General features: G+C 37.0%; 1 protein-coding gene across 4 annotated transcripts in view; it reads left to right on the top strand.

Annotated features, from left to right (window-relative positions):
• Positions 1 to 26,106, top strand: part of LOC106092598 (protein distal antenna) — a 356,654-nt gene that overhangs the window by 279,011 nt on the left and 51,537 nt on the right. Inside the window, exon 1 of one of the 4 annotated variants that reach the window (XM_059361419.1) lies at positions 16,640 to 18,147. The exons of 2 other annotated variants lie outside the window; for them this stretch is intronic. The gene's annotated coding sequence lies outside the window, so the exon portion shown is untranslated. Of the gene's footprint in view, positions 1 to 16,639; positions 18,148 to 19,197; positions 19,216 to 26,106 lie in introns of those variants that run through there. One more of the 4 variants, XM_059361423.1, reaches the window with a different exon arrangement.

The following is a 26,106-nucleotide window of genomic DNA, read 5'->3' as shown; positions in this document are numbered from 1 at the left end:
CCTACGAAGGTTTAATGTCATATAGGTTTGGATGTAAGGTGTACTCAATTTTTAAAAGACTTTATTTCAGCCCGATATTCCCATGATATCTGATTTAGGGATCTTTTCGCGGGGCAGGTGGTCCCCCAGACACTTGGCCCTGAAAAAATATCAAAATCGTGCTCTTCTCTCAATTATTATATATTTAAATCCCATATTGTCATTGCTTTAAGAGGAATTTATAGGATATGGCGTCCCTCAAACACATGGCCCCAAAAATGGTTATTAAATTCGTTTTCTAATCTCAAATACCTTTCATTTTACCCTTTGGGGGGGTTTTGGGGAAGGAGTGGTGCCCCAAATACATGGTCCCACATTTGGATATCAGATTCGTATTCTACTCCCAAATATCTTCATTTGAGTCCCATATTGCGACGGTCACCCCCAGAAAATTGGTCCCGAAATTGGTCATTTGAGCCGCTGATTGACATAGTCGGTAAATATGCCCGACTTAGGGGTGTTTTGGGGAATGGGGTGGTCCCCCAAACACTTTGTCTTGAAAATAAATCAGCATCGTGCTCTACTTTTAAATATCATTTATTTGAACCCCATATTGGATATCGAATTAGTTTTCTAAACTCAAATACCTTTCATTTAAACCTCTTATAGCAAAAGTCTGCAAATATGTCCCGTTTCGGGTATGAGCCCTAAAAACCATTAATATCGAGCTCCACTCTCTTTAAGACCCAAATTGTCATGGTGAGCAAGTTCGTCCTATTTAGGTTTGTTATGGGGGTAATACGTCCCCTAGGCAGTTGGTCCCAAATGTAGATATCAGATTCGTGGTCTACTCCCAAATATCATTCATTTGAGCCCAGTATTTCTATTGTCGGCAAACATGACCGATTTGGGGGATGGGGCGGCCACTCAATGACTTGGCCTTGATTCGTGTTATTCGCTAAAATGCCAATTATTTGAGACCCCTATTGCAGTGGTCTGGAAATACTTCCTATTTGGGTGGTGTTATGGGGGTGGGGTGGGCCCATAGGCACTTTTTCCCAAACATTGATATCAGGTTCGTGCTTCGCTTCCATATACCTTTCATTAGAGCCCCATATTGCTATTGTCGTGAATTTGTCCTCTTTGGGGAATGTTTTTGGGAAGAAGCTGCCCCCAAAACACTTGGCCCAAAATTTAAATACCAGATTTGTATCCTTCACTCAAATACCTTTTATTTAAGCCCCATATTGCCATGGTTGGTAAATAAGTCCTGTTTGGGGAGTGTTTTGTGGATGGAGTGGACCCCCAGAAACTTGATCCCACATTTGGTTGTCATATTCGTATTCTACTCGCAAATACCTTTCATTTGAGTCTCATATTGCCATGGTCGGTAAATACGGGATGTTTTGGAGGTTGGGGTATCCAATTGATGGACGAAGTGTTAGGAGGACCTAACACTTGGTCCAACAATTGGATATCAGATACGTTTTCTACTTCTAAATACCTTTCATTTGAGTCTCATATTGCCGTGATTGATCTAATTATATATTTTGTAGATTTTGAGGGCGGGCGGATAACTTATGCACCCAAATTGGATAACTTATGCCCCCAACTTCGTCACGGACATTAAGAGGTCTAATATATGTCATTATTCAACTTTGTAGAACAAAATATTGGTCTTTTTGGCAGATATATCCAATTATAAACCGATTTAAACCATATTACTGTTTAAAATTTCAGCGAAATCGGGCAATAAATAAAGCTTTTATTGGTTTCAGACCCCTTATCGGTCTATATGGCAGCTATATCTAAATATAGTCCGATCTGAACCATATTTAGGTCGAGTTTCAGGAGGCTAATGGACTTCAGACCCTTTATCGGCATATCGGTGTATATAACAGCTATGTCTGACCTGAACCATATTTGGGTCGGATGTTGGGAGGCTTAAAACTGCGCACTATTCCAAATTTCAGCGAAATCGGATAAAAATTAAAGCTTTTATGGCCTTTAGACCCTTTATCGGGAGATCGGTTTAAATGGCCATATGAACCATCTTTAGGTCAGATGTCGGGAGGTTTAAAATAACCATTGTTTTAAATTTCAGCGAAATCTGATAAAAATTAAAGCTTTAATGGCCTTCAGATCCTTTATCGGGAGATCGGTCTATATGATAGCTATATCCAAATATAGTCCGATCTAAACCATATTAAGGTCAGATGTCGGGAGGCTTAAAATAACCGATTGTTGCAAGTTTCAGCGAAATCGAGTAATAAATAAAGCTTTTATGAGCTTTAGACCCCTCATCGGGAGATCGGTCTACATGGCAGCTATATCTGAATATAACCCGATCTGAACCATATCTAGGTCAGTTGTCGGGAGGCCTTAAACATATCACTGTTTTAAATTTCAACACAATCTGATGAAAAATAACGTTTTTATAGGCATTCTACCCTGTATCGGAAAATCGGTCTATATAGCAGCTATATCCAAATATGGTCCGATTTGACCCATTCAAGAACTTAGCGTTCATCAAAAAGCCGTATCTGTGTCAAATTTCAGCTCAATATCTCAATTTTTGAAGGCTCTAGAGTGATTACAACAGATGGACGGAGAGACGGCCAGACACACGGACATCGTTAAATCGTTTTAAAATTTTACGACGATCCGAAGTATATATACTATGTAGGGTCGGAAATTGATATTTCGATGTGTTGAAACGAAATATACCCCCTATCCTACGGTGGTGGGTATAATAAAGAAAGAACATGCCGAAAATGCATGCGTGGTGGTTACGAGTGAATCAAACAAATACAACAATATAAGATCAACGGCAATAATAAAAGATTAGTACGGATCGAAACTAACAACACCCGAATTAGAGCGATGGCGCGGATTTTCAGCTCCGAAGAACCAGCAACCGAGGACGTAAGATCCGACCCTCTTCATTCCCCAATACGCTGAATCCCACGCAGGTATATATCTTCAGCCCCACCCACCTACGAAGATATTGGGGCCTTTTGGTCTTACACAAAAACTTGTCACATGCTCTTCACCATGGATGTGAAGAGCATACAAAATTCAGCCCAGCCGTAATTTTCATGGCTATTAGAAGTCATACAAACATACAACGCTCATAATTTCAACCAATACGGATAGTAATTGCGCCCTCCAGATGCACAAGAAGTCAAATCGGGCGGATGTTTTATTTGGGATCTAGACCTACAAATGGAACGGCTGTTGAAAGTATTGGTATACTTTAAGTGCAAAATTTCAGCCAAAGTGCTTCCGCTAGAGGCTCAAGAAGTCAAATGAGAAGATCGGTTTATATGGCTGCTATATCAAAACATGGACCGATTTGGCCTATTTACAATCCCAACTGACCTGTACTAATAAGACGTATTTGTGCAAAATTTCAAGCATCTAGGTTTCTCCTTCGAAAGTTAGCGTGCTTTCGACAGACAGACAGGCATTGCCAAATAGACTAAAACGATCAGGAATACATATACTTTGTTGGATCTCAAATCATTATTTTGATGAGTTACAAACGGAACGAGGATGTTAGTATACCACCAGCCTATGGTGATGGTTATACAAAAGTTCAGATTCAATTAAAACAAGTAAAAAACATTATGTTCGGCCTGCCCGAACTTTGGATACCCACCATCTCGGATATATTAACCACCTTTCGTCATGATACGGTGAAAAATGCGTCATTTATGAACGCATAGCAGCTATATGTAAATATAACCCGAGCTGCACCTTATTCAGGAAGGCTATAAAACAGTCTAACACATCTCATTGTACCAAGTTCATTGGTTAAAAAATTCACCTTTTAAGAGCCTAAGAACTTAAATCGCGAAATCGGTATTTGTATGTGACAGTTATATACTAATACAGACCGATCTCATCCATATAGAGCACGGATATCGAAGAGTTCGGCGGGGCTCAACGTACCAAATTTCAGCGTAATTGGACAATAAATGCGCAGTTTATAGGTTCAAGATCTTAAATTGGGAGATCGGTCTGTATAGCAGATATTGTATATCTAAATATAGACCAATCTGGGCCATATTGAATACGAATATCGAAGAGCGTAACACGGCCCAGTGTATCAAATTACAGCAAAATCCATTTTATAAACATGCCTTATGGTCCCAAAATCTAAAATAGGGAGATCGGTATATATTGCAGCTCAAGGACGTAGCCACAAAAAAAATTTAAATTAATTTTATTCTAAAAAACAAGTTTAGTAACATTTTTTAAAAAATTTCAATAAAATTAATTTAAGGACTGAATTTCATCGAAAAACTCCCTAACCTTGAGATTTTTTAAAGCCGAAATTTCAGCAAAATTTTGCATTTTGCGACACTACATTTTGCATTAACATTTTTAAGTCTGTCCCAAACAAAATTTTTCTAAATGGCCAAACGTAAACCGCTTGTCTTTAAAAATAGTGGACTTTTTTTTACATATTTGATTGAATATTATTGCACTAGATTCCTTACCATGCCGCTCCCATTAAGTTGTAAGTTTACGCCTTATAATTCAGGAATTATAAGCGGAATTGTAGAACGTAAAGCCTATTGAGAATTTCTAAAATAACTTGTTAGGAACTATATGAGTGCTTCGGCCACTTACTTAACAGAAATAAAGCGGTGAGCATCTCCTCTCCTTTTAAAAAATGTCCTTTGTTGTTGGTTTTATCTACACCAAAAAACTAATTGGTAGTTTTTATACCCTCCACCAAAGGATGGGGGTATACTAATTTCGTCATTCTGTTTGTAACACCTCGAAATATGCGTCTAAGAACCCATAAAGTATATATATTCTTGATCGTCGTAAGATTTTAAGTCGAACTGATATAGATGCCATATAAACCGATCTTGGGTCTTGACTTCTCGTCCGACTTGACTGAAATTTCGCACAAAGTATTTTGATATCACTTCCAACAACTAAGCGAAGCATGGTACTAATCGGTCCATAACCGATTAGTACCATAAAAACAGATACTGCGCAAAGAACTCGACAGATGCGACCATGGTGGAGGGTATATAAGATTCGGCCCGGCCGAACTTAGCACGTTCTTACTTGTTGCATTTATTTTTGGTTTTGGGGCACAATTATTAAAATACCAACACTTAATATTACCCCTCCTTCCCGTGTGGTGTAATATTAAGCCACCGTTAAAATACAGTCCACATAAAGCAGGGGATTCCTGCCTGGAACGAATATAGAAGATCTTCTGTCATCCTATTGTAAACCCCGCAAATCTGTTCACTAAAATTTTTTCTATAGACAAATTTCAATAAATATTTTTAATGAAAAAATTTTAACCAATTACGCCTAACCCTCGATTCCGTTGTCCGACTTTGACGAAATTTGACATACACCTAAGCCAGTAATAAGCTAGTTGTGCGCTCTAAAAACTATAAAGTAAACTCTAAAAGAACATTTTAAGTAAGAATTCCGTGCTACTTACAAAATCCTTAAATATTTTCAATACCACTCCCCTAAGTTGGTTCATGTCTGATATTGTATCTCCACCTAAGTATCGGTATCTGTTGGACGCGAAAGCCGGGCAATGACAAAGGAAATGCTCCAACATCTCATCATCTTCCCCGCATGCCCTACACATGCCAACACTTGCAGCATCGATTTTACATGAGCCCGTAGTCCTATGTGTCCCGTTATGATACCAATATCTATACTGACCTCCTCCTTGCTACCTTTCAGTAATAGCCTCGTCTTCTCACGATCTGGATCCCCCATAGTATTTTCGCTGTCCTACCGACCGTTTCGCTGTTCCACAATGTTTCATGCGCATTCGTCGCCCACTCCCTTAACTCGGACTGCGTCGAACTGAAAGGATTCTTACCCCTTAGAAATATTTAACATCGACTGCGTAGCAGACGTACGTGCCCTATGCCACCTTCTCCCTTATATTTATACCATGGGAAACACAATTTATCCACCTGTTCCTTAGCATATGGTTTATCCAGTCTCTAAGGACCGGATCCACCCGATACTGGTCTAAAGATTGGATCTGTGTGTCGCTCCGCATATTGTTAAAAGCCCCCTCGATGTCAATGCATACCGCCAGTGTGTACGTTTTGGCATCAAAGGATTCTTCTATTTTATACACAACCTCGTGCAGGGCAGTCTTTACCGACCCTCCCTTGACATAGACATACTGTTTGTGTTTGAGCAGTTCGCTGGATGGCATACTCTTTGTCATGGTGTCCATAATATGTTCCATGGTTTTGAATAGAAAGGACATAAGGCTTATGGGTCTGTAGGCCTTTGGTGTCGCATAACTTGCCTTGCCGGGCTTAGGTATAAACACCACCAGGCTTTCGGAGTATATGAAAGTCCTGACTCGCTGTGAAAAATTTGGCCAGACGAGGCGCCAGACAAACCTATTACAAACCTTCGATCAATGTCAATATTCCAAGATTCCGGTGTCTCGGTGAGTCCCTCCGTATCCTGTGGAAAATGGGTTTTCATCAAAAGCCTCAACATGTCCTCCGTTGTCTCTGCTCTCACTCCCATATCGTCTACTAAAGTTTCAGTTTGGACATGGGTTTTTGAGAGAAATTTTTTTATCTTGGCGGCGTCATTAACGCTTTCGACCTGTTCGCAGAAAAGATTCCAGGAGGCACGTTTTGCCGCTCTGGTAATCTTATTGTATTCCTTGAGCCGTGTGTAATGTGTAATAAACAACCCAATAAACTTTCGCCTTTTTACGACGTGTTCTGTTAAAAAGTCTGCGGATCTCTCTCCCAATATTGCGAATCTCCCCGGTGATCCAGGGTTTATCTTGCACAAGTGATTATCTTTCCCAAGTCTTCTTCCGAGTAGCCTTCCGAATTTTGTCCAGTTGGTTTTCAACTTATTCCGGAAGCTTATCGGATTCGCCACTGGCCGTGCTATTCTTAACCTAATGTAGCGATGGTCAGAGAAAAAGTGTTCCATGGAGACCCTCAATCTCAACCTCATCGATTATATTTTCCGAACATATCGACACATCTAATACCTCCTCCCTAATCCTATTAACAAAGGTAGCGGTGTTATTAGGTCGTTAGTATTCAGGTTCATTGACTAGTCTAGTATTCCGACTTTTTATAAAGTCTGTCATTGTTCCATCGTCGGGTCCTTGTTCGTTAAGCTTTATTGGGTTTCCATTCCCTGTGCTGCCTGATATTTCTATACTAGGATCTTTACCTATCTTAGCCTTCCAAATATTAAGTAAATGTGCTTCTTGGGAGTAGGTGATGGTACCATCATCGGCTCCCTGGTCGTTGGGTTGCATTGAGTCTCCTGTCGCTTCGCTGCTTAATGTTTCAATATTAGGATCTTTACCTATCCCAGTATTCCGAACCTTTAAGTCGGTGATGGGACCGTCGTCAGGTTCCTGTTTGTTAGGCTGAGTTGGGTCTCTCGCCACTGCACTGCCTGATATTTTGGTATTAGAATCATTGCTTTTCCTAGTTTTTCCAATATTGAGAGATGCCGTGATTGTCTCGTTGTCGGCCCTGTGGGCGGTGTTGAGTCACCTGCCACTGCACGGCCTGATATCGCAGAATAAAAATTTCTGCCTATCCTAGTCTTCCCAATATTGAAAAAGACAGCTTTGCTCCCGTAGTGCGCCATGCCTTTTGTCTTAGCCAAACTTGTCACGGAGACTTGATCAATGCCAACCACAAAGAGAGTTCCTTCCGCCTTCTCCTCCCTGTGGAAAACCTCCCATTACTCTGCGACCAAACCTTCGTTTTGCTTGCCCAAGAATCCCAACATGCGTTCCGTCGCAAATTAACTGCCCCATCCCTTGATGAAGACCGTAGCCTTTGTGAGCTGGGGGTATCTATCCTTCTCACCAGGTCGAGCTTTGCGCCCTTCCATGGAGCGTGAATTCCTTTGACGAGCGGTTTGACGGTATAAATACATTCCGCCGACGCAAAACGCAGCATAAAGATGTCCCCTCTTATCTCGCAGCTCATCATTTGTATGGATGGACCCTCTAGAGAGTTCCACACATGTTCAAAAATCCGATCGTTAACCAGATTCTCCACTTGGGACCGATGATCTGGTCCCATTGATGACTGCATAAGCTAGCTCAACTCTGTTGTGCTTCCTTGCCACTCTGACGTGAAAGGACGGCTCCTTACCATTCTCAGTGACCATTTATCATCATCCCCTTCCGTGATGGCTGTGGCCTCCTTTTGGAAGTCACAGTCCTCTATGAGGACTCAGGGGCCGTGCGAGCTTCCTTCGTTCCTGTTTCAACTTTGTCTACCTCCGCAGGACACTGTCTGGAGTCTCCATTGCGGGATGGTTGGCTTGGTTTTCCCAGAGTAGTTGAAAGCGGGGAACTCTTTTTCTTCCTCAGTATGTACGCTGCTGGTACATACTCCTCTGTCCCTTTCGTCGTGCACCGGATCGCTTTCTCGGTCTGCTTGTAAGCTTAGCAAAGCCATCGCTCACTTCTGCTGTCATCCCGATGCCCTCATCTCTCGATTCGGCTGTGATGACTGTTTCATTGACACAATCGCTGTCTGAATCCGAGTCAGAAACTCCACCTTTACTTAAAGTCTGGGGACGAACTGTGCATCCCTCTGGTTTATCCGTCTCTTCCTCATTAATTAGTCTGATGACTAGTTGTGACCTTGAAGCATTATTCTCGACTACAGGTGTCAAGGCACCCACACCTATTGGAGGGGAGGACAACACGCTACGGTCTGGCGCCACCACCGCAAATGTTGAGTATTTGAAGTCCATAGGGATTAAGGGACGAAAATTCTATCAGAAATTTGTTAGTTCTGTTGACCTTGATCGTAGATTTGAGCACAATATAATTTAAAACATTTTAAGAATTTACTCTATGAATTTTTGATTTTCATCCAAGAAAAATTCATCCTTATATGTTATGTACGAAAATCTTTATTCGATGAGTCATATTGCATGTTTGCAAAAAGGTGGGCAGTAAGTTCATGTTTCACAGTGAAATACCCATGCTTTCCACAATACATAACACTTTTATTTAAATTTTATCATAAGTAATGGGAATGCCCATAGTGAATGAAATCAGAAAGTATTTTTAGCTTCAAAATCTATTATCTACAAAAAGCAATAGCAAAAATATTAATTTTCACTGTGAAACACGAATTTAATACCCACCTTAAGTGAGGAAATGTGTTTAAATAATATTAGTCAGCAGACTTTTATCTATGAGTGCAAGTTTTATATTGCACTTAGGTTTGCCGCTAGAAAGAAAAAAATTTACAACTGCAAGAACATAGAAATATCTTAGTGTTTCTGATTTTAAGTTCTACCTCCTTTTCTTATTTTATCTCCATTAAATTAGGAAAACTTTAAGACTTATAAAGACATCTTTCTATCAAAAACAGATTTTCGATCGATTTTAATTAAGTTCGAAGAAGAATTAGCGACATCATTTAGCAGAATGTAGATGGTTCTTCGTAAAAATTGGTCAAACATTTTTTTTTATTTTTATTTGAAATAATTAACAATTATAGTTGCTTAACGTTTTGAGTTTGTTTGCGCTAATTTTATGGAAATCAAAGTCAAGACAAACATGTGGTGAACACAGTGTTTCAAGCAAGGAAGTATTCAAAGGAAAATGAGGACTTATTAATTTTAACGGCAGACAAGGGAGGAAAAACAGTAGCTTTGTACAAAGATGACTACGAGAGTAAAATGAAGGCAATAATACACGTTATGTGTATGTATAGGCGGTTAAAGATTGACCCAACATCTAAGCTACAGACAAGGAACAACAAATTGGTGGATAAATTTAGAACTTGAACCTCATAAATGTCCAGGAAAAGAATAAATTGACCAGCAGGACCGCATTGGTCCCTCGAATATATGGACTCCCAAAGATCCATAAAGAGGGTACACCCTTGGGACCAATATGCTCATCAATAAACGCACCGTCCTATCATCTATGTAAATACATAGTGAATATTCTGAAACATATCACAAAGGATTCCAAATATAATGTTAAATAAGCTGTTGATTTTAAAGCGAAGATATGAAATATGAAGTTTTAGTATATTTTAACGTGGTGTCCTTGTTCCCAAGTATTCCAGTCAATTTGGCGCTTCGGACAATTGAGAATCAATGGAAAGAGATTAAGAAATATACACCAATATACTACGGGACATTTTCAACGAATAACTAACATTCTGCATTAAGGACAGCAAATATTATTAATACGATGACAAGTTGTATGAACAGCTTAAAGGAATGCCAATGGGATCCCCCGCTTCTCCCATTATTGCTGACATTGTAATGGAGGAACTTCTAAATGATCATTTGACAAAACGGGAAAACCTAGAATATTGACAAAGTATGCAGTCGACATTTTCGCGATTGTAAAAAAATCAGATGCGGCAGATAAACTCAAGACTCTTATCCAATTTACGAAGGAAGAGGAATATGATGGCAAACTACCTTATTTGGACTCTGCAGATTGTAGACATGGCAACCAGCTGAAAGTAGATTGGTATCAAAAATCGACGGAAGATGGATGTGTTTTTATTTGAAGCACCACAAAAGAGTAAAAACGAACACGGCCACGAATTTTATTAGACGAGTATTTAGTATAAGTGATCCAGGCTTTCATCCAGAGAACGAGAGGAAAATAGAGGAAATTCTTAGAGCTAACGGCTTCCCCATTTGGACAATTAATACACTATTAAGCAAAGCTAAGCAAGGTCTTGGGAAAATAATTGAAGGAAAGGAGAATACAGAAAGAAAAGTATACAAATCACTGACATACATAGAAGGATTCTCCGAAAGATTTGGCAAATCAAATCTATACGACAAGGACAAATACCAACTCTCCTTAAGAACAAGTAGAACTGTAAATAAATTATTCAGCGAGACCAAATGTGATGGCGACAAGTCCAATAAATGCTCGATGACAAATGTTGGTACTACCATGACGAAACTAAAAACTAGATTATTTGCACATAAATCTGACCAGAAAGCCAAGTATAAACCAATCGGGCAAATCTTAAACGACGTGGACATCTTGGCTCAAGAGAACAACTACAGACGAAGATTCACTCTCGAGATGTTGCATATCATCGACTTACCACTTGACGAGAGAATGAATTTCAAAACAGATATAGAAAGCTGCGCGAAGGTATATCGCCACACAGTCAACAAGCACAGCAGAAGAGAACATACAGTTGCCAACAGACAATAGTTCGTGTAACAACTCATTAAATGTAACAGTTAATTGAAGGTTCTTATTGTATTTCTGTATTTATTGTATGATTCGCTTTTACTAAAGTTTGTGTTTTTCTGTTTCTTTGTTTAAATCCATCTAGCCTTGAAAATGGTAGACGGGGTTTCCAAAATATTGGAATGAAATAAAAGAAAAAATATTAAATATTTGTGTTTTCATGGACCTATAGCCGATACAATACAACAAAATTGATGAAATAAAAGTCATTTAAAACCAACAAAATGACACAAACAATAACCTGTTGAAATCATAAAACAAGTTTGAGAGCAAAAATGAGAACAAATAAGAAAATTTCATCAAGCTACTGAAGCTGATTCGCCGAAACTTCACTGTAAAACAGAGATATTCGCAAAGACAACCACACTTTGAAGGCTTTGAAAGATTAAGACCGGCCTATAAATAGTGTGTTGACAATCAGTACAAAATTGAGCTTTGACTTTATGACCAAATGTCACTGCTGATGGGTCAGTTCGTGCAACAAATTTCAAAAAAAAAAACGGTAACAGGAGAATTTTGGCATTTTCATTTTGAAAAAATATATGAAATAAATTAAATCCTGGCTAGTTCCCTGTGGCAGAAGTATAGAAATCTGGGCCGTATTAAACGGGGAAGTCGAGGAGCCTAATAAAATTTATTGTGTTAAATTTTAGCTAAATCGGTTAATATTTTCACATTTTATTTATATTTTTATTTTTAAAGATTGTAGCGTGATTTCAACAGACACACGGACGGACATGTCTAGATCGTCTTAGATTTATACGACTATCAAAAACTGGTTTAAACAGGCACACAACATTGAAGCATTTATTCGTGACATGCCGACCGAAATGTTTGGAAAGAGTATGCCAAAACTGGTCTAAGCGGTTGGACCATTTGAGGCGCAGTCACGGTCAACATTTGCATGAAATAATCTTCAAACATTCCATAAAATGGACGGTACGTACTATCGATTCAAACAAAGATTTCATGAATTTTTCTGAATTTTATGTGTTTTTTTTTTTTTTAAACTATCCTACAGCTTTTAAAATATCACCCTTTACGTAGGGTCGGAAATGGATATTTTGATGTGTTGAAAACGGAATGACAAAAAGAATATACCCCATCCTTCGGTGGTGGGTACTATTGAATCTATTAATTTTTTAATTGAAAATGGCCGAAATTTCAATCACGAAACTAGTAAAATTGTGTTAAGTTTGGCTGAGCCGAATCTACTCCCCCTTATTCCGGTTGGCGATGGCGTAGTCGAATGACGAAATTTTTTGGTATCACCTAAGTCGAATTCGACTGTCAAATTTGAAATTCGATTGTAAATTGCATTCTAAATAACGCGAATAGGTTACAAAATATCACGAAATGTGATATTCGCCTTCGACGACGACTGCTGTCGATTTTCGCCTTCGACAACGGGAATAAGCGTGAATATATCCTGCACCATGTCTCGCAATTGTCATGTTCTTTGGACGGGTTTCCTTAAAGGAAGAAAGGATAATAGGAGATCATAACAAGAAATCCCCATGGGTTTTGTATATGCTTGGGTGAGAATAGCACTCTCTTTAGGCTCAATAAGCATATTCTGGTTTATATGAGAGCTATATAGGGAGAACTATATCGGTTTATTTGAGATCTATATAGGAAAGATTTCGGGAATTCCAGCCCTTCAATTTCCCGCTTCACGGGCAAATCTATACGGAATCCCACGGGATTGAGCAACAATTCTTTATTTTTGCAAAAAAAAATTCCTTTATTGTTTTCTAGCATATTTTTATTAAGTTTATCGATCAACGAGTCGTAAGATATTATATTTTAAGCGCTTTCATTAAGTTATAACGCGTAACGCTATTAACAGGAGTCACTTAAAAAGGTTTGGTCACTTGCCCAGCTCATAAAATTGTCCAACTTTTGTGTTGTAGTGAAATCCCAACAGAACGTCAAATGATTTGTTAAGGTTTTTTAAGTTTGCTCACATTTTGTTCTTTTTAAAAATTTTTACGGCAGTATTTACAAAAATTAGTGAAGCCTTAAAATAGGTTTATTTGACAGATCTAAAGAGAAATCTATCAAATAGAACTATTCCAAATCTACATCGACAAATTTTTGTGAATATCGATATTAATGTCATTTATATATTTCTCATATATTACCACAAATCATTTAGTTTTAAGGCTTTCGAGAAAAGTTTTCAGTACCTCTCAAATGTAGCCAGCATTAGGAAGGGAAAACCACCGCGGAAAATTTTGTTTGATGGTCTCGACAGGATTCAAACCAATGCATTCAGCGGCATGGACGGGCATGCTAATCTCTGCGCTACTGAGGCCCCTGTTCCTTAATGGAATGTTTAAGACAAGACAAAAGTACGACTGGTCCGAAAAGGCACCTAAAAATAGTTCACAGCTCAGTTTATATGACAGCTATATCAGGTTATATATCGATTTAGAACATACTTGGAACAGGTGTTGGAAGTCATACCAAAACGACATATGCAAAATTTCAACAATATTGGATAAGAATTGCGCCCCCTAGAAGCTCCAGAACCCTAATCGAGAGATCGATTTATATGGTGGCTATATCAGGATATGGATTGATTTATACCATACTTGACACAGTTGTTGGAAGTCATAACGAAACACTTCATGCAAAATTTCGGCCAAATCAAATAAGAATTTCGCCCTCTAGAAGCTCAAGAAATCAAGGCCCAAGATCGGTTTATATGGCAGCTATACCCTCCACCATAGGATGGGGGTATACTAATTTCGTTATTCCGTTTGTTACACCTCGAAATATGAGTCAAAACCCCATAAAGTACATATATTCTCGATCGTCATGACATTTTAAGTCGATTTAGTAATGTCCGTCCGTCTGCCCGTCTATCGAAAGCACGCTGACTTTCGAAAGCTAGGCACGAAGGAGTAAAGCTAGGCATTTGAAATTTTGCACAAATAAATACTACTTATTAGTGAAGATCAGTTGGGATTGTAAATGGGCTAAATCGGTCCATGTTTTGATATAGCTGCCATAAAAACCGATCTTGGGTCTTGACTTCTTGAGCTTCTGGAAAGCGCAATTCCTATCCGGTTTTGCTGAAAATTTTCATGTGTTGTTTTGGTATGACTCCCAACAACTGCACCTAGTATGATCTTAGTTAGTCCATAACCAGATATAGCTGTCATAAAAACCGATCTCCTGATTAGATTTCTTGGGCTTCTAGAGCGCGCAATTCTTATCCAACAACTGTGCCCAGTATGGCCAAAATCAGTCCATATCCTTATAAAGCCGCCATATAAACCGATCTTCCGATTAGACATCTTGGGCTTCCGGAGAGCGCAAAATTTGCATATGTTTTTTTGGTTTGACTTTCAACTACTATTTTAAGTATGGTCTAAATCAGTACATAACATGATATAGGCGCCATATAAACCGATCCCCCAATTTGACATAATGAGCCTCTGGAGGGCGCAAGAATTACTCGATTTGCCTGAAATTTTAAAGGTGGTGTTTTTCTATGCTTCTTAACAGACATGGCATGGCATGGTCCATATCGGTAAATAACTTGATATAGCTCATATGTATTTGAAAAAGTCATATCTTTATAACGTAGAATTTCGTCGGTCCCCAGCCGCTACGTTATACAGAAGTTCGACTGTATTATCGAAAAGGGATAACTGGAAGATTATTAAACTAAAACAAAGTAATTACTTTTTTTATAGTTTTGATTTTTAATATTTGAAAGAAATACAAAAAGAGAGACATCCAATCGGTGTTGCTTCCCACTGTACATATACACTGCAAAAATTTTCTTAATTTTAATGATTCAAGTCAAAGATTAGAAAACTTAATTTAAAGATGATAATTTTCCAACTTCTTAGGGGAACATTCCCTTTTGTGAAAAATTGTTTCCTTTATTTTAAGGTTTTTTTTTATTTATATTAACCGTAGGCAAGGACGCAAGGTAGCCTTACAAATAGGAGCGTCTTTAAATGTTTAGTTAGTTTTGATTAAAATGCATAGTTTAAAATAAATATTTAGACAGTTATCTACGAAGTAATAAAAGAATCAATCAGCGATCAAAATTTGAAACGGGTGGTCATGTCCGTTAGTAAATAGAAAATTTAATTTAGAGATAGCGTCTTTATTTTAAAGTTTTGGTTCTTTGGCTCGCTTTCATTGCTAAAATTCTACGAATAAGGAAAAATGTTAAACAGGTGGAAAAAAATTATTTCGTTTCTCCAACATTGAACACCTCAATTGATTGGTTAGAGCATAGCTTATTAAAAAGGAAATACTATAATATTTCAAATAAAGGTTGGTATTTGATATTTGTGTTTCCCTCGGAAATCATAATGAAAATGCAAATTTGTTAAAAGAATCCTAGTGTTTCCAGTAAGGAATTGTATAAAAACTTTAAGCTAGAGTGGTTACAATAGTAAGTAGCAAAAAATGTTTGTGGAAAGTGTACATGTAACTTCTGCTCGAAAACTCCAAGTTATATCATCAAAAATTTTTATGAAAATTATTTTAACACCACTTCAACTTATAATCCAATACCCCAATTCCAATACTTCTACGCATTTGAAAAACCATTTTTTTTTTTTTGATTAGGCAGTAGATATTGAATCCCCGGCGATTATCTTTCCAAAGTTTTTAAAACGTTGTTCAACGCCGATTTACCAACACCTGATTCTTTCTAGGCCCAGCGTGTCTATGAATATCTTCTTTATGAAGGCTTAGCAAGTACATATTCCTCATTTACTTGAAGAGTGACATAACTTAAAAAAGCATTTTTAAAGTTATCTGTCAATAAATACGCTCCCTATCATGATTTACCTTGTGTAAACATTTTACCAGTTGCTTGAATTTTCCTTTTATTTGCAAAATGTTGTTTTTTTTTTGTTTTTTGTAGTTATGCCACTCTTCAAGTACATGGACGATATATTGCTCGAAAATTATCCACAGTTCAAATATCCGTTAATACTCAACGATAGGAATATTCATAATGAATCTTCGTTTCACTTTGGCCTCTTTGCATTACCAATTGTTTGACTTCAGTTAGTATAATGTGCGTCTGTGGGACATCATTTACACACGTGCATGAGTTCGATGGTAACATGTTGGTGCAGCCGAACAGCGAGAACATGGAACATGTTAGAGGCAACATTTAGTCAAATACCACACCAACGCGGTAACAAGGCGGCAAATGGGTACAGCTGTTCAGTTGTGTAAGACTGCTTCTTGTGGGCTTCTTCAAACGTTGTTGCTTTCTTGGATGCAAGGGTCGTGCTCATGTTGCCGTCTTCATCTTGCGACATTTGGTGTGGTGTGACCAAAGGTAAAACAGTTTTGTTGTTGTTGCAAATGTACGAATTTAGGCGGACTTTAGAAAATGGTCAAGTGAATCTTGAATATTTCTTACACATTGCAAATTCATATCACCATCGCCTTGGTAAACGTGATGTGTATATGTTCATGCGAAAGTGCGCTATGGGCATCGTACATGGGTATGGACACGAGAATACATCAGTATATATGTACATATATAGATATATGTGGATGTATGAATGTATGTAGCATACAGCTCCTTTGCGTGAAATCTAAGGCGTTAGGCGGCAAGTAACCGTACAATGTGGGGTCATCCACCAAAACTTGCGAGTTGCTGATGTCTTAAAATGGGCTATAGTTTTTAGTTGATAGAATGGAGTCAATTATAATTTTTCGAATGTACCAATCTACTTTCAAAACTATAGGGCTGTGTATGAGTATATACATAGGCTTGCATATACGGTTAAAACGCGTTACAACGTGTAGTGGCTTGGGCAGAGTGTAATATGTGCCACTGATAATAATGGAAGGATATGGCGTAGAGTAAATGTGAAAAGAACGTGTATAGTGCCAAATTCATGCCTCACATCATGGATTTTTCCTTATTCTTCTTACACGTTTTCCTGCATCAAAGTTAGCGCAAGCAGCACATTAAAGGCCTTTAACGTCGTCACCGTCGCTGTCTTTGTGTTAGTTCATACAATATTCGCCGTTAATCATTGTACTTTTGACTGTCACCGAAAACGGCGGACAGTTTTGCTACCAAACCCACGATAACAAGAAACGGTCAGCACAAGTGACCGATTGTGGAAGCCAACCGCAACTGCCATCCACCACCACCACCAACACTACCAATATGTCACCTTATATACTTCAATGTGTGCTTGTGCGTGTGTACGCCTATATGTCTTTGACGACTGCCTGTTTGTAGTGAGGAATCCTTTCGCCGCGCTAATTCAATATTCGCTCACGAGAATCGCGGTAGTTTGTCGCCGAGCGCGAAGTTTATAGGTTCGCTGTCAAAACCAAAACAAAAACACGGTCACATCCTTGCTGTACTCGAAAGAGTCAACACAAACTAGTCATCGCAACACAAGACAAATTGTTGTTTACAGGCTGTGTACCGCATTTTGTAATACGGGCGCTATTCAAACATAACAAAAAAAAAAACAAGTAGTGATTATAACTCTGTGAAATTTGTTCCACATCATAAGAGATGCTGTTTGTTTTGTGCTTCCATTCAATTCCAAAAAATCTTTATGCCAAATATACATAAGCAGAAAAAGGCAAATAACTCACAAACATTTGCTCGCATCGTTTGAGTTAATTAACGCCATTAAAGTTGACATCGCAAGCAATTTGAGTCTCTTGTTCTAACGAGAAACCAGACGGGGTTTTGTGGAACTGTTGAATTAATCTTGATCAGTGCTACAAAAACTGCTATAATCGAAGGATTAAGAAAACAAGTAAATACATTTTATAAAAAGAATATTGCGAGACTTGTCGAATCGAAAAAAATTCCAACAAAATTCAAAGCGGTGCTGAAACTCACACACACATTGGAAATCTATTTTAAAAAAGTAAGTACATATTCCCTAACAAACCTAAAATTTGTTAGCAAAACATATGACCGCATAGTCACAATATAAACCCCAACCAAAAGAATCAGCGAACAACTCAATGCAAATGAATTGAAAAAAATTGATTTTTTTTAATCTACTGTTGAGTGGATATTATATTGAACAAAAGCTTAGAAATCACGTGCCCTAAAAACTAATATCCGCCCCAGCAGGACTACACAAAACAATATCTAAAATAACCCATTGATTCATTGGGCTACATAAATTAAAATTGGGTTCAATAGATTATAGTTTGCGTGAAGTATTCATACCCCATCATCGCAAAAGAGTAAGGAGAAAACTTGAGAAAACAGCTCAAACATATATCTCTGTGATGGCTTAGTCGGTTCTATTCTAGTTATGTTCGTTATTTGACTAAACATACATGAAGTTTAAAAAAAATTATACTATCGACTCAATACGAATCATAATCGAATTACCATTTCATCAAATGTACCAGCTATTTTATCTGTTAATAAATTTGTTGCATTCAAAAGAGGCGCTTAAAACAAAAACTTGTAGAAATTTGATTTTTAAATCTCTAAAATATATGTATCTATAGTTTATTTCAATTAAATATATATTTGCACATACACACGTACAGATCTGCGTACGTTGAACAATTTGCTGATGTTACCGCCAGTATTCGAACACAGCCGTTTAACATCATGCTAACCTCTGCGCCGATCCATGTGGTGTGCACTGTTACCATGAGAAACTCGGCTGAGAATGCTGGAATGTTCCATATGGAGTAGCTGCATTTGCAGTCGCGGACAATCATCGGTATCGAGAAGAGAGTCTCGGTGAGAGGCCGGGCGGCACCGACTCTTCCTTAAATACTCGGTGCCTATGATGCTCGATATGACAAGGCGAGTTATCAGTCGGTATTAAGGACCGGAACGAGCTTGCTCATCAATAGCAGCTGGGATCGCTTCCTCCATATACAAATATGCATCTACAACAGCAACAACCTGTGCCAAGGAGGCCACCGGTGGCAGAATCTACCGCTGATATTTCCATTTCCATACAGTAAATTTGGTGATAATGTACATGTATTCCTAATCGAAATCCGCTAACTATCCGCTAGATATTTTACGAAACAATATTTTATTGCCGACGAAGAACTCCATCGGGTCAATCCGTTACGTACAACCGGCTGCCATGGGATTGACAACTTTTTATTGATATACTTCAGTTTGCATTGTATGTGGGTCAAATCGGTTTTTCGATTTGATTTCTTGAGTCCCCAGAAGAAGCAAATCTAATCCGATTAATTTGGTTTGCCTGTTGGGGCTGGCCAAAGTGATTATATATCTTTATGTTATTCCGCCTAAAGGGAAAAGAGTCGACCTTATTTCCAGACCATTCTCAGGTGTTTCTTATCGTGTCAAGAAATAACCATCAGTACCATAGTGTTATTCATTAACATCTCGTCTGTCCGAATTACCTGCAATTGGCATTGACATCTATTGCGACCTCCCAGTATCAGTGCTTAATATGGTTCGAAATGGTTCATACCCTGATAGAGTTACCATATAAACCAATACTACGATTTGAGCTTCTAAAAAGCGTTAATCTTATGGCCTTTAGCCTAAATTTTATAGAATTACATCCAATACCACATAATCCGAATCGGTCTATAACTCTTCTTTTTGATCTGAAATTAGACAAAAACTGTCGAAGTTAAAGATGTGTTTTTAAAACAAGCAAAAATATGCTAAGTTCGGCCGGGCGAACCTTGGGAATCCACTATCATGGCTTTTCGTGCAAAATTCGAGCCAAATTGCGATGGAATTGCGGCTTCCAGGGGCTCAAATCAGGGGGACCGGATCTTGGAAGTGCTGAAAAACGTACGTACCTACCTGTCGGAGTAGGAAATAAATAAACTTTCCTAATGTTAAACGTGTTAATGGAGGCCACCGTAGCGCAGAGGTTAGCATGTCCGCCTATGACGCTGAACGCCTAGGTTCGAATCCTGGGGAGGCCATCAGAAAAAATTTTCAGCAGTGGTTTTCCCCTCCTAATGCTGGCAACATTTGTGACGTACTATGTCATGTAAAACTTCTATAAAAAGAAGGCCCCTTATCATTGAGCTTAAACTTGAATCGTTGATATGTGAGAAGTTTGCCCCCTGTTCCTTAATGGAATGTTTATGGGCAAAATTTGCAATTTGCAATGTAAAACGACCCCAAAGCAAAGGAGAAAATGAATTTTCCATAAAAACATTTTAGTTTTGTTAATTCAAATACATTAAGAAATCGTACACATGTAAAATTTAAAAATTTTTAAGTAAAGTACGTTCATCCCCTTCAACATTCACACTAAACGCCCCCTAGATAGGTCCACAACAGCATATAGCCCCAAATTAAGCGATACCCCAATCTGACAACATGAGCACTTATGCACTCAAAGAACCACTTTAAAATTCGTCTAGTTAAGACCATTTTATATAATTTATATATATATAATATATATTTGAAAACGATAAATAATTAAAAAAATTTATCGATTTAGAAGGAAGATTACGTTCTAGTTATTCCTTAAATTTCTGTTGGGGCATGGTTGAAAGTAGTTTTAAGACTCACTAACTTGGGATACGTTAGTTGAGTCATTGCATTTACGGCACATCGAAAAACACATTTCAAACCCTTTAAAGTACAATATAAAAATTCATGATAGCGGTCAATAGTAATATATCGTTATTACGCAAAAGTTTTATTTGTTATTGGGTTGCCCAAAAAGTAATTGTTGAGTCATTGCATTTACGGCACATCGAAAAACACATTTCAAACCCTTTAAAGTACAATATAAAAATTCATGATAGCGGTCAATAGTAATATATCGTTATTACGCAAAAGTTTTGTATTGTTATTGGGTTGCCCAAAAAGTAATTGAGGATTTTTTAAAAGAAAGTATATGCATTTTTAATAAAACTTAGAATGAACTTTAATTAAATATACTTTTTTTACACTTTTTTTTCTAAAGCAACCTAAAAGTAACAGCTGATACCTGACAGAAGAAAGAATGCAATTACAGAGTCCCAAGCTGTGAAAAAATTTGTCAACGCCGACTTTATGAAAAATTCGCAATTACTTTTTGGGCAACCCAATATTATTTTGTATCCATAGGCAGGTAACGTCCGAAGAAGCGTTGTTTTTAACTACCCTTGATATAGTTCTTTGATGGCGAATTTTCATCCGATTTCGAAAAAATTTTAAATGTTTAGTTATATTCTATAGCTATGCCAATTATACATCTTCCGTTAAAATTTAGAGCGTAAAAATGAAGGCATTCCTACAATACAGCTTCTTCGTTTTTTGCACACCCATTATTGGGATATAAGCGATCGGCCAATACATTTGCTTTGAGATTCAATTTAAGATTTTTTGAACATATACTAACGGAATATCTATTCCGTTATTAACACCTGGAAAATTTTACCCTATAAAGTATATCTGCACCCTCTTTTCAACCTTACCTTACCTAAGTATATATATTCTTGTTTGTCTTGACATTCTTAAGCGATCTAGACATATCCAGTCCGTCCGTCTGTGGAAATCAATATAGTACTATAAATAAATAAACACAGATTGGGGATTGGCATATCGGCTTAGATTTGGATGTATCTCTAATAAAAAAAATGGTCCTTCGACTTGAACCCCTAGACACAATTGTAATCCGAAAATTCAGAAATTGTGCACGTAGTGTTCTGTTACAGCTTTCAACATCCGTGCCAAGTTCGATCCAAAGTGGTCTCATAACCATATCTATCTCCGGACTTCACGTTTTGAACCCCGGGAAGCCGTCATTTTAGTTTGATTTGATTGAATTTATGCACATGTCCTGTTATGACTTCTAACATCCACGATAAGTTTTGTCTTATGGCTGGTACTATGTTCGTTTTTCATATGCGTTTTCATATTTTTTGCGATTACATTTTTGAAACACAAATTTTAAGATAAAATAATACTTTTATTAATATTGCTTCATAAGTGAAGGGGGAATGCCCTACTGAATAATCAGCAATTTTTTATGCTTCAAAATCTATTATCTAAAAAAAGTAATAAGAAAAAACTTTAGCGAAAAGCGAACATAGTTCCACCTATTTATCGGTCTATAATCTGATATATCTCCCATATAAACCTATCTCTCGAATAGCCTACGGGCCCTTGAAACTTCGATTTTTGCCTCGTTTGCAAATCTGACACACGTAGCGATTTTACGTGATTTTGACGATTTTATTTTATAAATTTTAAATTTTTGACGCTTGACGATTTTTGTTTTTAATCCCTTTACGATTGCCGATTTATATCGGGTAGAATTTTAAATTTGTTTGAAATTTTGTGTCAAGGCCAGTACTATGTTAGTTTTTCACAGTTTAAAACTCGTGTTTTTCGCGGTTACCTTTTTGAAACACTCCAAAAATCTCAATGACAACATAATACTTTTATTAGTTTTTTTTTCATAAGTAATGGGATTGCGTCCTACTGAAGGAAATCATCAATTATTTTTGTTTTAAAATCTATTTTCTAATTGATGCCTTCACAGACAATGTCATTGCGATTTTTCTTTAAAATTTTCTACAGAAAAGACATTTTTTAACAATTTTGTTTTTAGAGAACATTTTTATGAATCCTTGTTTTAGAGAAATTTTCTACGAAATTAGCTTTTAGGAAAAATATTCTAGATATTTTCTTTTTAGAGAAAAACAGTTTTTTTCTTTTTAGAGAAAAACAATTTGTCCTTAAAGGGGCCGTCCTTAGAGAAATTTGCTTTTAAAATTATGTCTTATGTTAAAATATTAAAACATTAAATATTGACATATTTATGGTTTTATTGAAAATAATTGGAAACTAAATCAAGCAACTCTTACAACTAAACCTACTTGTGATGTTCTGCATATCGAAAATCGAGAAACTTTAAAGAATTTGTGAAACTTTATGAAGTTCTTACATACAAAAATAGGATTTTGATGACTTCTTTTCTTAAATTTGACGGGTTTTCACCAAAAACACCAGGCAGTAGTGCTGGTTTGGCAGAAATCTTACAGGTAAAGTACTTTTATGTTTTTCGATTAAGTTCATCGAAGATTCGCCTCGGCCGAAATTAGCATATTTTTACTTATTTTGCTTTAAGTGTTTGTAATATATATATATGCAGTTCCGTATTTCTCGCTGCACATAATAGGGTCTTTAAATCAAATACGCTTGTTCAATGTTGGATGTTCTTCAGCTATCACACTTCTATTTCACCTCTGTTGCTATAACTCACAAATTTTCGTTTAGGTATTGAAACCCCGTTTACACTGCTCTTTAACTACGGATTTAATGGCTCGATCATCTGTTTTCCCTTTATAAAATCAGCTGACTTCGGTTTCAAATAGTAGTACTGACCATTCGTAAGCATTCACGAAGCGAGTTTTTCTTAGTTACTGTTATATCGTCGTTGCTTTTGATCAAGTTTTTCACACGCTCAACATCCACATAGGAAACTCTCATTGGGGTAGACATTCTTCTTACTGATTGTCAATATGATTCTCTAATGCGGGTATTCGAGCCAGCCATAGCGCCACTTGCCGAAATAATTTTTAAAACTACATTATCACTACAAAAAATCAACACCCGATATGCTTACAAATTCAAAGCAGTTTGGCATATTTTAACAGCAATAAAAGGTCGACAGTGAATCTTCCAACAATGAGAATGGTTTCCAAATATGGAGATTTCTGGCCATATAGCCGGGTTTTTGGATGAAACTGTTGACCCTCAATATATATGATTTGCTTTAAAAATGGCACATATTATACGTTTCTCGTATAACATGTTCACATGTATATATGTGACACTTAAAGGAAATGCCATTAAAACCAAAAGTCGATACCTTAACTAAATTAAATGCCGGCATTACTCATTGATAAAATGTAGCGGTTTTCAGAGTTTTTGATGTCCATATTTTTTTAAAGTGTATACATAACTTTGTGAATTTCAATATAAGTAACATGTATCAAAATGTCATGTGTAGTCTTTATTTTTGACTTTCATTCGACTTACATGTATATTTGATGTATACATATTGATATTTATATATATTTGAGGTTTGACTTACATTAATATTTTCATGTTTTTGATGGGTGTGCGAATAAGGATTTTGCATACTAATCTGCTATCGCAAGTGTCCAATGTGCAATGTGAATGTTTATATGAAAGTTCTCAGAATTTTGAAAATTCCGGCACACGGAGATTTTGAGAGATTTAAATTCTACCTGTTTTCCAAATTACTGGCATAAGAATCTCTGTTTATATGGGATAATGGATCATAACGCTCATGAGTATCGATACGCAAAATGTGAAAGTTCCGAGAACTGTTTAATTTTGGTCAGATAAATGTCACCGGACAGTAAAATGGTCACATCTGTAGCCTGTTTGCAGTTTTTTTTTTATATTTTGTGGATAGGCACACCATCAGATGGAATGAGAAACGGATATTAGTATGAGTGCACAGAATGGCTAATTATTTATATACACATATTTTAACTTAATCGCATTCGTAAAAGTGCATTGTTCTCTCGCGTACACCTTTGCACATATGTATGTTTGTATGCCCGCACATATGCATTTATGTACCTGTGTAATGACCTAAAGTACGTACTATGTTGAACATCATGGTTAATCAGCTGATTTATCCACATCACAACCTTACAATCATTTGTGTAGTGTATTATGTGTGTATGCGTACTCTTAAACTAAAATAGCACAGAGCAGAAACTTATGCACACTTAGTAACATATTTAAGTATATGGAACACATATATGAAATGGGCAAGTGTATGTGAGTTAAATCGCATCACATAGCAAGTTCAAGAATTATCGTCAAGTTCACATTTATTGCATTGTCTCGACCGGCATCTTTCCTTATGTGATTTGCTTGTTTTTTTTTTATAATAGTATATAAAAGTGTATGTAACATTCACTTGTTATGTTTATGTGTTTGTGGGTTTGTGATATAGAGCCTGACCAGACTATAGCATAGTTTTTTCAATATCGAATTGTCTCCCTGAAACCTAAATCTATTAAAAATACATCGAAAATAGAAATACAAAAATAAGTGGAATAGATAAAAAAATATAAAAGTTGTCTCGGAGAGCACACTGATATAAAGCCCTGGATAGGAAAAGAGAAAAAACAAAGTTTGGAGAACATTTTTTATTCTTGAAATATTTTTTCACATTAAACTGTTACTGTTGTTGACCTTTATTTGCCAGACTCTCTGTGTTTACATGGCCATGTGTGTATATGTACGGAGGTATGTATGTACATATGTGGACTCACTTATATTTTGTGTTGATGCTTGCAATGGAACAGACGATGGTAATAAACTGTACCCCTACTCCATTGACTGACTAACGATAAACATGTAATAAAATTATGTATAATGGGGATCGTATACAAACACGGACTAGTGTGACGAAGCACATACTATATGGTACAAGACACGTGTATATGCATTCATCTGTGACTACACTTGGATGTATAATATAAATCTGAAAGGATATGATGCAGAGTTGCACCGAAGTGCACTAAACTTTTTTTACTAAGACAAATGAAACTGAAAAGTATACAATGGAAAGAAAGGGAAAGTGAACGGAAAAGAAATAATTCAATGAAAAATCGCTGCCAATTAAAACTATAGCTACATACCTTTATTTGAACGAAGAATGTTCGACAAAATAACTATGTTTTTTGTGAAGCTGTCTCATATTATTGATACCCCATTGTATCATTAATAGTCATTTTAAATAGATCGCAAACAAAATCTCCCATTTGAGGAAGTTTTTGACAATTTAAACCTAAAGTTGCATATTCCGTAGTGATTAAATGAAACAAAACAATAAATACTACATTGAAAGGCAACGAACATGGTC

This window comes from Stomoxys calcitrans, chromosome 2 (assembly GCF_963082655.1).
Source record: "Stomoxys calcitrans chromosome 2, idStoCalc2.1, whole genome shotgun sequence".
Lineage (NCBI taxonomy): Eukaryota > Metazoa > Arthropoda > Insecta > Diptera > Muscidae > Stomoxys > Stomoxys calcitrans.
The sequence above is the reverse complement of the archived record's forward strand: the minus strand, read 5'-3'. Positions and strand labels throughout refer to the sequence as shown.